A 14,113-nucleotide genomic window follows, 5' to 3' on the forward strand; every position below is an offset into this window, starting at 1 on the left:
GGTAGAAGCCTACTCGGAAGACAGAAGAGAAGCTACAATGAAATGAACACCCTTAACTGCTTACAGGCGTTGAAATACGTCAACGGGGACGAATGAAAATGTGTGCCCCGACCGGGACTCGAACCCGAGGTCTCCTGCTTACATGGCAGACGCTCAATCCACCTTTTTTAGAAAAAAAAATCTCATTTTGTTCGTTTTCGTTTGTTGTATCTGCTCGGGGCGGACGTCGCAAGACACCCATTTCAGTTCGTCGTTGTCCCAGTAACTCAGTTTTTTTTATTACAGTGAGCAGCTAACCCTCTGACCGAACACGCTGAGTTACCGTGCCGGCTGTCCATCGCAGCCACCGAGGACACGGAGGATAGCGCGACTGCAGGGATTTATCTCTGGCACGCCTCCCGCGAAACCCTCATTCTCAACGTATTATCGCGCACTACATTCGTAGTGCCCCCGCCCATTATACTCATTACTCGCGGCGCGTTGCCGATTCCCGTAAGAGTTCAGGCACTGTTTGTGCATTCGCACAGAAGAAGAAGATGGTCAAGTGGCCGCTGAGCCTTAACTATATATATGTCCGAAAGTACAGATACCATCTTAGTATATATATATAGTTAAGGCTCACCGGCCACTTGACCATCTTCTTCTGTGCGAATGCACAAACAGTGCCCGTACTATTACGGGAATCGGCAACGCGCCGCGAGTAATGAGTATAATGCGCGGGGGCACTACGAATGTAGTGCGGGACAATACGTTGAGAATGTGGGTTTCGCGCGAGGCGTGCCAGAGATAAATCCCTGCAGTCGCGCTATCCTCTGTGTCCTCGGTGGCTCAGATGGGTAGAGCATCTGCCATGTAAGCAGGAGATCTCGGGTTCGAGTCCCGGTTGAGGCACACATTTTCATCTGTCCCCGTTGACGTATGTCAACGCCTGTAAGCAGTTAAAGGTGTTCATTTCATTGTAATTTCATTCTAATGAGCTGCATGGCCACCGGTGGTATCTGTTCTTTCGGACATGTCCGAAAGAACAGATACCATCTTAGTATATATAAGAGAAACTCTTGCCCACTTGGTTACAGACCATCATTCAGGGTTGACTTAGACGGGGAACGTCGTTTAGTGAACTCTTAAAAGTGAATAGACAGTTGTTAATTTCATTTGCTATGTACTGTGAATTTTACCTACAATTATTTGCACTTAGCCATTCTGGACCTATTTTGTGTTATATTACATGCAGTGTTGCGGATTTCATTATTCAACTTGTCACAAAGATAAGTAAACCTTGCAGGCTGCTGTGGCAGAGCGGTTCTAGGCGCTTCAGGCCGGGACCACGCGGCTGCTACGGTCGCAGGTTCTAATCCTGCCTCGGGCATGGATGTGTGTGATGTCCTTAGATTAGTTAGGTTTCAAAAATCAAATGTGTGTGAAATCTTATGGGACTTAACTGCTAAGGTGATCAGTCCCTAAGCTTACACACTACTTAACCTAAATTATCCTAAGGACAAACACACACACCCGCCCGAGGGAGGACTCGAACCTCCGCCGGGACCAGCCGCACAATCCATGACTGGAGCGCCTTAGACCACTCGGCTAATCCCACGCGGCTTAGTTAGGTTTACGTAGTTCTAAGTCTAGTGGACTGATGACCCCAGACTAAGTCACATAGTGATTAGAGCTATCTGAATTAAACCATTTTAACGCATTTGTACGACTCTTTTACTAATTTGTTGGAGTGCTGTAGAACCTTAGTTCTCCTATCGGGTTACCTGAGCCTGAGGCATAGCTGTGTAATAGTGGCAGGGAGAAATTGTTGGCGGTGTACTGCACCAGAAGACGTTTCACGAACTCACAGCCGGTCGGTGTGGCCGAGCGGTTCTAGGTGCTTCAGTCTGGAACCGAGCGACCGCTACGGTCGCAGGTTCGAATCCTGCCTCGGGCATGGATGTGTGTGATGTCCTTAGGTTAGTTAGGTTTAAATAGTTCTAAGTTCTAGGGGACTGATGACCTCAGATGTTAAGTCCCATAGTGCTCAGAGCCATTTGAACCATTTTTGAGAGGGCGTTCAAGGACAAGGCAATGACGCACTCCCCACCCTCCACGTACCTGCCCGACAAACCAGTAAGCAGTAGCGGATCCATTGTTAAAACTTTCCAATTACACCTCGTATTGACGCCTTTTAACTATCGCAGCCCTCATAAAACAAATAAACGTCCTCTCCATCAGAGTGCATGCACGAGGCATGGAGCCGGCAACGACGTGATAAAGCTACTAAGAAGAAATTAAAGGCAGTGACGTTCGCAACATCAATGTGTCAGCGAAGGCACATGTTACTTGTTGACGTTGATTGATAGGCTAGGCAGTTCGGACACACTCCCTGGCTGTGGCTTCATGGTTGCAGCCTTGACTTTGCCACGCGGCGACTGTCGGGATGAAGTGTCCATGACAGATAATCTGGAGGGTAACCGCACACTGCAAGTCGTCATTTCTGTGCAGCAAACAAGCTTTGTGGCAGTTTCTATTTCGATGGCTGATAGATCCGCAGACTGCTGGGCAACTAAGTGTATGTGAGACAATGTTGTGTAAAAATACTCTCTAGTAGAACTGCGCTATGCCATTACTACATTCGGTAGTTCTGGTATAGTACATAAATGGCGCAGTAAGTGGTAGCATTGCCAGTACTACTGGTAGCATTGGTAGGAAAAGAAACATTAATGAAGGTGTGAGAGAGAAACTGGGAGCCGACGACTTTTGTTTGTTGGTTCGTTTGTTTGTTCTTCAAATAATTAGAACCGCTCAACGTTCAGTGTTAGTTCATTGTGTCTTTTATATCCTTTTAAAATATTAATTGCATTTTATAAGTAAAAAAAATTGGTTGACCGCGTAATATCTGAGCTTTTATGTAACCAAAGCAATTACTTTTGATGCAAGTACAGCACATGCACAGACATAAAAATTATATAATTATTGTTGTTATTTTGTACTGAATGGGACGTTCTTCGTCACGAGCAGAGGCAATAGTTTACTGTTGCTATTGATTAGCGCAAAAGCTGTTTGTGAATAACAGAAATATGCTTTATATAAGTTCGACAAAGTATTGTAGCGATGTTTAATATGTTTTGGTTTGCGATTTTGTTTTTGTAATAATAATTTTTTGTGAAGAAATTGCGTGTTGTAGCGCTATAGGATAAATCTGTACTTTTTTACTACAAAATCCCTCTGCTTCATGTTAAAAATCAAAAATTTTCGAATAAAACGTGTATTAAACAACTTCAATTGTGCTATAAGCACTGATTATTTTTGAGTAACAGACGGGACGATAACTATGTAGAAGAAAAATGTTCCGTAGGTTACTTGGCCTTTTATTTATCGTCACTCATTTCTTAGACGGTTGGCCGCTTCCGGCTTCTCGGAAAATCTAGTAAGAGACTGATCGCATACACAAATAAAGCTATCGAAATGAGGAAATCCACGATAGGTATGCAATACACCTAGCGTACTCGCAACGTGGTTACAATTTTAACTGCACGAGGCAACTAGGAAAACTACCGTAGTCTAGCTTACTTATGATAGTCTACAGTAGTCTACTGTATTTTTACAACTCTGCTCTCTAGCATTTCTTACCCACAGTGAAAATATTTTAAAGGATTGCGCTTCTGGTGACGTTCAATGCTGTATTTGACATAAAACTGTAAAAATGTAGGTTTCACGTCAGTTCACATATGCACATTATCCTGCTTGTTTTAGGACTCTCTCATTACATTTATCTCAACATTCCACTAGGCAAAGAATGGAATGGGTAGATCTGTTGGTAGTCCACCAGTATCTTTCAGGTTCTACTCGCGGGTGGTGTTTGGGAAGGAAGACGTGACGGAATATCTCTAATTTTATATTAAAAGGATGGAAAAACCTGAATGTTGGGATAGAAATTAATGGTGAGCAACGTAAAGCTCAATTCAGAAAGGGATAACAGTATTTGGTTAACCTTTTTATCAATAAGGCTATGAACATCTTAAAAAAATATCTGGAATGAAAATGGACGGAACTCTCATTCAGTGCATAAGACTCGCAGCTGATACCGTTTTACGAGCTGATAATAAAAACCATTCACAGAATATACTTTCTAAATTTGAACGATTCTGAAATAAGCTTAACTTACAAGTATTAGTAAAAGATTCGAAATTATGATAGTAAATCGAAGATGACAACCGACATCAACATGGACAGAAATAAAATATAAAAAATTGATGAACGTTGCTACTTGCGCATATACATACAGGAAACAAATACAGCACGAAAATCAGAAACGAATTGCAACAGAGAAACGAGCTTTCAGTGTAGGGCGCCAACAATTTATGGACAAGTTATTTAGATAAGTGCTTCTGTGTGGATGGATGCTATTGAAGACGAAAAAATCGGTCTACGAGCTGAGTACGATTGCTGCAACTCGACTGAAACGTCAAATATTTTAATATTTTAGCATAATGAGTATTTTATAAGAGAAACGTCTATCAAAACGTGTCGGAATCTGACAGCGGCCTATTAACAATGTGGCTTATCGCCCTGCCATATTGCTGCTCCTGTTGATGCGGATCTCACGACTGTCACAGCACTCACCACCTGCGACCGAGTGCACCAATCTCGGCCAGAAAACATGATAACCAAGGCCCCGTGATCACACTTCAAAGTAAATCGCGTTTAAAATATCTCTATGGCGCACCAGCTGTTAATCGGTCAGAAAACAGTCGTCAACCAGTCCAACAGTCGATCGCTGTTAACTCCATGTGTTGCAGTGGAAAGCGCGCTGGATATGCAAAGACGTTCATAGAGATACGAATTTGCACTCGGCCACCTGCCTATGAGTAAGTTTCCCAAATAGTCGCTGGTGACTGACGTTATTTTCACATGCTATTATTGTCGTCAACAAGCACAAGTACGTCTACACCTCGCTACTAATCTGTTCATTTATGTTTGGCGAAGTGGAAAACAAAAGCAGAACACCAATTTTTTCGAAGTGCGAGACATACTTCTCAAACTGGTCTGTGCGAATGCATCAGTTCTTGAAAATAAATGAACTGATATATACAGTTTAAAAGAAGAAACATGCAGAGTCTGGTCTCGGTCATTATTTTTCAATTTATTTTTTTCAATTCGGATAACTATGTCATATAAACGTAAAAGTCATCAATTACATCCTAATTAAAATTTTAATTGTCAACCTTATGAAAAATGTATATCTCCTTATCTCTAAGTATATATTGCACACAAAAATCCAATTTTCACTCCAAACAAAAATCTTAATCACTGATATTCTACAAAATATTGTCACGTAGAAGAACGTGCAATTAGATGAACGACGAACACTAACTTCGCTTAACGAAGGTTTATTCAGCACTTGCATATACAAGAGCGCGGAGCGAACTGCCTCCGGCCAGAACGCATACTGTATATAAACAGCTAAAGAGCATTCCAGTACAATGATACTTCACATTTGTGGATACCTCTAGAATGTACTCGAACCGAATATAGAACTTAAATTTGTACAGTCCAGGTGAGTTTTGAACTCACGACCCTCCTTGCAACAGTTTAGCATCAGAGCCACTATACCATCGTGCTACTTAGCTTCTCCTGCCACAATATTGTTAATCAAATTATATAATTAAACAAACTACAAATTACATGTTTCTACCTTCTTGTGTTTTGCGCTTTACGTAAAGGCTCATTGAACAAACACCTGTGTTTAAAAATTTGAATCCACCTGGAATCGAATGGAAGCCTCGTACGCAACAGGTAATCACGCTACCACAGTGCCACACCACTTTTCGATTAAAAAAAAAAAAACTTTCTTATTTTAGCGTATTTAACATGGTCGAAAAAGTCAGAAGTCAATTTTCTCGAGAACTTTTGAGAGTTGAATATAGCTGCTTTGGGAGAGGTACAGTTGGGTTTTGAACTTCACTTACTGTACCATAAATATAAAAAATTACAAACATTCGTTTGTCGTATGGCCTCCTCATTAGAGAAAAGCAGACAATATGATCACATCTAGAGGCAAGATTTTATCCTACTCCTGGTAAGTTTCTTTCCTAAATTAATAAGCTTTCTGTGTTGATCTTAACTTAGGATATGGTATACGGCATCTTGAGTCTATCTCACTATCAGTACATCGAAACGCGCTACCATCTTAATCATATAAACAATCGATAGACCAACATGCGCTGGGTGCTAGACGCTTTGTGAAACAAGGATTTTTTCTTCAAAAACATGAATTTGGCGCCCCCTGAAATTTCCGCCTGGTCAGATACCTCGGTTTTCCCTCTCCTCTCCCACACCCTACGTCCAGGCCTGAATGGCGAGACTAGAAACTGAAAAGATTGGGAATTTGTACGGGCGCCGATAACCATGCCGCTGAGCGCCCCACAATCAAAAATGATCATCATCATCATCATCATCATCATCATCACGAAAAAGCCTTCTCTGATGTGTCAGTTATCCTACTTTCTAGAACTAATCAATATCTGGCGACAAATGTAGAAGAGCAATCACACCGCAGTCCTTGCAATAAGAACACAATGTGGCAGGAGCGGTGATTAACTGGGAGAAGTCACTGTTTCATTATAAAGAAGTTATAAAACAATAGGGAGAGACTACTGGTATACATAGTTACAAATTCACTCTTTGATATGAGGTCCATTTGTTAATGGCGATTCGCTTTTCCGGGAAATGTGGGCTCTTTCAGCCAGACAGCCAGATAGTGTGCCTTTCTGTGCAGCCGGTAGCGTTTATAAGTAGCTGGTAGTTCATGAGCAAGGTTTTAAAGTACTGTGATGAGCCTGTGTAAATAGGTTCGAAGCAGCTTGAGAGGGCAGAGGCACCCACTAAGAAAATGAGTCTGCAGCAGCCTTCTACAAAGCAGTTGTTGAAACAAGTGCGAAACTTTTCTGTTTCATTTGGTTAGTTGGTTGATTTGGGGAGGAGACAAAACAGCGAGGTCATTGGTCCCATCTGATTAGGGAAGGATGGGAAAGAAAGTCGGCCGTGCCCTTTCAAAGGAACCATTCTGACATTTGCCTAAGCGATTTAGTAAAATCACTGAGAACCTAAATCAGGATGGCCGGACGCAGGTTAGTTTTATTTCCTTAGCTGTCAGATTCCGAGGGACCACAGGAGTAAGCCGGCCGGTGTGGCCGTGCTGTTCTAGGCGCTTCAGTCTGGAATCGCGTGACCGCTACGGTCGCAGGTTCGAATCCTGACTCGGGCATGGATGTGTGTGATGTCCTTAGGTTAGTTAGGTTTAAGTAGTTCTAAGTTCTAGGGGACTGATGACCACAGATGTTAAGTCCCATATTGCTCAGAACCATTTGAACCATTTTAACCACAGGAGTAAGACGTACTTGATTATGTGGTGTCGTCCGAAGAGCGAGGTGCCAAAGCAGGGTTGGTACTTCGCAACGCAACGACATAAAAACACAGTCGCTGCAAGCCACTCGACGAATAAACGACACCGGCGGAGCTACGTCCAGAAGCGTTTCGCTGCGCCGCTGCCAAAGCTCTTCTACTTACAGCCGAGAACAGGACCGCTCAATCAATCCCATAAGACTACAGCATCGTCCTCTAGTATTAAATGTACTCTGAGTGGGAGACTTGTATTTTGTCTGTACCTGGTGATAACGTTAATGTTCATAAATACTCATGACAGTCCTGTAGAAGTGGATTTACAACGTTAAGTAATTCTTTTTATCTGTATTGTAATAAAGTGAACTAATATTCTATGTGTTACAGTATACACCTGGTCTCTTCCCGCAGCAAACTAAGAAGCCAGTTGTTGTACCAAACGAGTGTATTTTCGTGTGGTTATGATGTTTGGTTTGTGGGGCGCTCAACTGCGCGATTATCAGCGCCCGTACAAATTCCCAACCTTTGCTCAGTCCAATCTCGCTACCTTCATGAATGATGATGAAATGATGAGGACAACACAAATACCCAGTCCCCGGGCGGAGAAAATCCCTAACCCAGCCGGTAATCGAACCCGGGAGGTAGCAAGGCTGGCCATTACATCACAAGCTGCTGACTTTTTCATCTGGTGCAACAGGTTATAGTTAGAGTTGGTACATAGTTTGCATAACGAACACTAAAAAATACATAAACAAGGGAATTAATGAGTTGACGACTCATGAAAAAAATTGTGAGAGAGTATACGAAATAATAACATATTTCAGAGGAACGTTCTCAACTACTGTAACTCCTGTGAAGGATTGAATTAGTGTACCCCAAGGAAACTTTTCAACTTGGGCTATACTTGGGGTTTATCACTTAATTTTTTTTCGGCTCTGATGGAAGTCTATTGCCTATTGAAAATGAAACCTGCTGAACAGCGCACACATTTCTGTATAGCGCTTAAGGAAGTGGCAGCGGAGAGCATGTCAGTATTTCGTGTAATGTTCACTGAATAAATCTCATTTCTTCTGAATGAGTCAATATTATGAACAAAAAAACCCATGCTGGAATATATGTTCATGGATCGCAGAGTTAAAATCGCGAGACATCTGAACTGCAACCTACACGAAGTTCGTGAACTGATACCATAGTGAATCAGTGTGGCTTAGAATATTCCTTTTAGTTGCCCCAAAATATAACGCCGTATGAGATGAAAGAGTGAAAATAAGCAAAGTTTCAGTTTCAGAGACAGTAGAGACATATCTATAGTGGAGGTAGAGGAACATTCATTTTCTGCACAACTATTTGTACGTGACACTTCGAGGAAAACCTTCCAGTTACCCTCAGTCTCATGAATTTAAAATAGTCTATTTCACTGACTGTTTGACCACCTAGCAACAACAACATTTAGCTTTTGCAGGAGTTCCGTATCAGAAACAATATGCAATGCAGCTGCATGATGTCACTGACTACCCTACTGGCTACGTCAAGTATATTACGTTCCACTCACGCTTTCTCAATAACACTTGTGACATCCGCAGTGAGAGTTTTTTTTTCTTTAAATGCGAACATTTTAGGTTAGGCTTTATCGTGACTGTTACTGACATTAAATGAAACAAGTTTACTGTTACCAATCACCGTTTTATTTACTTCCACGACGATTTCCAAAGGCTTAAACCCCCATCATCGGGCCTATGTAGAAGCAGTCACAGTCCAAACATTCAATTTTGTACACACCTTTGTGATTAACTGGGTTTCGTGTGCCGATGTTGTGGGGTAATTTCCACTAGGCAGTGCCACAAGTTCCTCCAAAAAATCGTAACACAACACACACACAAATGTCATACTAACTAATGTAAATCCACCCGATGATAGAGGTTTAAACCTTTGAAACGCGTCGTGGAAATAAATAAAACGGTGACTGGTAACAGTAAACTTGTTGTTTCATTTAATGTCAATAAAAGTATCGGTAAAGCCTAACCTAAAATGTTCGCATAAGTTAATATGCCCAGTCAGGCAATCAAGGCTACTTTCGAGTACAAAAGCAGTGCAGAAAAGGTCGCAATGACGACACAGCACATACACTTCAATAGGAATTGTCTCAAGAATAACATCAAAAGAAACACGACAACTGCAAAGAAAACATTGGAAAACGCACGAAAACTCTGGGTGAAAATTAACTGAAAGAACTTTATATTAAAAAGCAAATGTTCAACACACAGCTTTATAATGCAGAATTACAGTTGGGAAAGTTGCTTCATAGATTAGAATATGATTCCATAACCAAAAAAGTCAAAAAGTACGCCAAGTCCATCGTACAGAAAACAAAATCTACACAGAAGAAAAAACTAGCCAATATTGTAAAGTAACAATTACCTGCCAAACTGAACCAAAACAGCCGGAAGAAGCACACATTCTACACACCTTTCTTCAACAACGTGAACGTATTACTCACTGCAGAAGAAGAAGCACTACTCTGCAAAGGTTTAAAACACAACGTTCAAGCTCCACTGGACCGAAAGAACCAAGAAAAGCTCATCACTAGTGTCACACAGATCTCGACCATCGCCTTTAAGAAGCAAAATGACAGAATAGCAGCCTGCCACAAAATTAACGAAATCATTGAAAAGGAAATTGCAAAACCATTCCGAGCATACATGAAAAGAGAAGCCCTTACACGTACCATTAAGACTAAATTAAACATGTATAATGCAATAATTGTCAATGCTGACAAGGGCAACTGTTGTAATGGACAGAGAAACATACACAAAAAAACTTTATACTTCTTCAAAACCAGCAACTTAACAGAAATACATAAAGATCCAACAGCCAGAATACAAAAAGAGATTAAACACATTTCAAACAACATCAATTTTCTACTCACCATCCAAGAAGCAAGAAACATTGTAACAATGAGCCCACAAGCACCTTGCCTTAGATCACAACCAAAGATCTACAAAAATGGGATCCCCATCAGGCCTATAGTGAACTGTAGGAACAGCCCAACATTCAAACTCAGTAAAATGATTTTCAGAATTCTCAAAGAAGCATACACATTCAATAATGAGAGAATACTTAAAAACACAACAGAATTTACACAACATGTCATAAACATACAAGTACCTGATGGAACCACACTTGCCCCATTTGACACACAAAACCTTTATTCCTCCATGCCAATAGATCCCACACTACAGATAATCAATACCAACATACATAAACACAAAAAAATCCCTTCAACTCACATTACTGAACTAATGGACCCGCTTGACTTCATACTTTCACACAACTTTTTTTAAATTTAACAATAAAATCTATAAACAAACAGATGGTCTGGCAATCGACTCAAATCTTTTCGGATTGCTAGCAGAAATATTTATAAGTTACCTAGAAGACAAAATCCTGAATTCCAATCATACTATCATCTACTACTACAGATATGTAGATGATACCACCATTTTAATCCAAGGCACTAAAGATGACATCAGCGCGTTGAACCAGTTTTTCAACAACTCCCATGAAAACATAAAATTCACATTTGAACACCAAAAAGATGACAGTATAAATTTCCTAGACCTTACCAATAGAATAAAGAATAACACATACCACAGTCCACAACTTCTCTTGTCACCCTGTAGCACACAAAATGTCGGCATTCCGGTACATGATCAATAGAGCTATCCAACTACCAATATCTGAAGACAAATGTGATCAAGAAATTGAAATAATAAAACAAAGGACTATTGAAAATGGTTATAGCAGCTCCATAGTAGACACCCTAAAACACGCTATAATGGTAAAGCAATCACAACACACAAAAAACAAAAAGAAAATAATATCTTCCGTATAGTCCTCTTTCTAGGTAACATTTCATACCCGATTGCCAATGCCTTCAAACGAAAAGGCATAAGCATATCCTTTACAACAGACAACAAGATTGGACAGCAGTTACCCCACAACATCGGCACACGAAACCCACTTCATCACACAGGTGTGTACAAAGTTGAATGTTTGGACTGTGACTGCTTCTACATAGGCCAGACAGACAGATCATTGAGATTAGATTCAAGGAACACATGGCAGCACTAAAAGACAAAAAATACCACACATCAGCAATAGCCACCCACCTGCATGAAACAAAACACCATGTTAACAACACAAGTATTAGCATACTACACATCCAACCAAAAGGCAGAAAACTAGACATCCTTGAAACACTCCAAATATACAAACACCAAACAAAACAACCGGAATCCATTTTAACTGACAAAAATGACAATATTTGCAATAGTATCATCTCTGTTTTCAGCAACTGCCTACAGCCTTAAAAATGCACACACACGCACACACACACACACACACACACACACACACACACACACGTGCACACACCTTAATATTTACCATAAATATTGACAGTCGCCAAGAGTACAAGAGATTGACCTCATTTACAGATAATTAATCATACCAACAGCTTGTACCCCCTGTCAGCTTGAAACTATATGTACATCAACTACTGGCACAAATTGTATATATATATATCTGCATATTTAAAGCATTTACCAATGTATTACCCCAACCTTCAGGCAGCTAGTATATGTAACATGTAATCTTAAGGCCCCTTGCCATGTAAATGTTTGCTCTCATGCAATCACTCTTTCCACCCTCTCTCTCTCTCTCTTCCTCTCCTTCTGCCTCCAGCCTCTCACATCTGTCTATTATTCCCAATCAAATATTGTCATCTATGTATAATTTTACTGCTGTAGCCAATATGATTATTGTACTTAAAGTCTGTAACATTTCACCTGATTATTATTAACAAATATGAAGTTTAAGCCATTTTAACATTTCACCTGATTGTATAAACGAGTACGAATGTTAAGCTGTTTTAACTTGTCAAAATCGGATTTATATGCCACCTGAAGTACACAAACATATATTCGACACCTCAAAACAAACACATCCAAATCCTTTAAATAATTATTCTGTAATAATGTTGTTACGATGTATATTCTTTGTACTTTGCTATTATGTCTTCTCTTCTGCTGTACGAACCTTGCACCCAGCAGATTTCAAACGCCATACTTGTTTACAAATGTGACAGTATACATGTGATGTGTTATGACAGCGAAAGGAACCTGTGACCACTAGAGGTACTCTATTTTAGTTATTTTATGTTTACCATTAGATATCAGTTTAATTTTTTGTCAGAAGAAATCCAAAACCATGTTCTGAAATAGTGTCTTGTTTCTCCACTAGGCAGTGCCACAAGTTCCTCCAAAAAATCGTAACACAACACACACACAAATGTCATACTAACTAATGTAAATCCACCCGATGATGGAGGTTTAAACCTTTGAAACGCGTCGTGGAAATCAATAAAACGGTGACTGGTAACAGTAAACTTTAATCATCTGTCATATTTAGTGGCAGATTATTGACTTTATATATATATACCTTCTGCTTCATACTTTCCAAAATTGAAGTTAACAATTTTCCGCTAATCCCATTGAGTTCCGGCTTTTTCAGAAGTTCTGTATGGCCCACATAATCAAATGGTTTTGTTAAATCAGAAATAATACTAGTGTCGACAGCCTGTCGTTTAGCCCTGACAGTGCCTCACACAAATGATGAATAGCATTTTGTGCGGATACTCCTATTCTGAAGTCACACGGCGAGTGTGACAGGAAATTATGTGTACTGTGATGTACATATTGTTCTCCTATTCATTGCTTTCTACAAAAACTTTTGAAAACAATGGTAGCTAATAATTTGGACGGTAACTGCTTGGACTAACTTTTTCACACTTTTTACAAAGTCGTCTCATTAATCAGTATTTTAGTCTGTCAGAAAATTGACCACAGCTAAAAAGTGCGATACTCGAGTGACCGATTACAGGATTAATAATACACGGTGCACTGATCTACATCAGCCTACATAAAATTTCATCATACATACAGGAGTCTTAACTCCAAGGATTCAATTTCATTGTTGTTTGATTCCTGTAATTACATGTGATGTAGTTATCTCGGAACACCAGCTTTCAAGAGTTCTATACATTTATCTACACCAATAAAATTTTCTATTAACTTGCAGAATATTGTCCTGTACATGAATGACATTAGAATTATGGGCATGCTTGGATTCAGTAAGATTTTCGACATAACGGAATAAAGGATTTACAGATATCAGCAAACTAACTAAGTATAACTCATGATGGGAATGATTTTAGAAAGGAACATTCTTGGTAAGCGTGCACTTCTTTTAGCGTGGGAAAAGAGGTCGTTATCCAAAAAGAATGAAATGAGCTAAGATATAATTCGTGTTTTGAGTCAAAGTATCTGTCCTGTCCAATGGAACTCAAAAATGCGCTCGGGACAAATGTTGTGGAATGCAAAAGACAGAGGAGACAAGAGTAACAATCCTACTGAAAGGCGTTCTGCTGTGAGGCTTAAGTGAGCCACTTAAGTGTGTGCTATGGAATTAGTTTGCGCAACGATAAGACAACTGCTCTCCCATTCAGAAGGATGATGGTACGAGTCCCCGCTCGGTCATCCAAATTTAGGTCTTCGGTGGTTTTCTCTTACGGCAAATGCTGCGATGGTTCCTTCGAAAGACACACGGCTAATAACCACACTCGTTCGTCCTCAGGCCGAGCCAGTGCTGCATCTCATTGTCGTCA

The sequence above is a fragment of the Schistocerca serialis genome, chromosome 5, assembly GCF_023864345.2.
Source record: "Schistocerca serialis cubense isolate TAMUIC-IGC-003099 chromosome 5, iqSchSeri2.2, whole genome shotgun sequence".
Lineage (NCBI taxonomy): Eukaryota > Metazoa > Arthropoda > Insecta > Orthoptera > Acrididae > Schistocerca > Schistocerca serialis.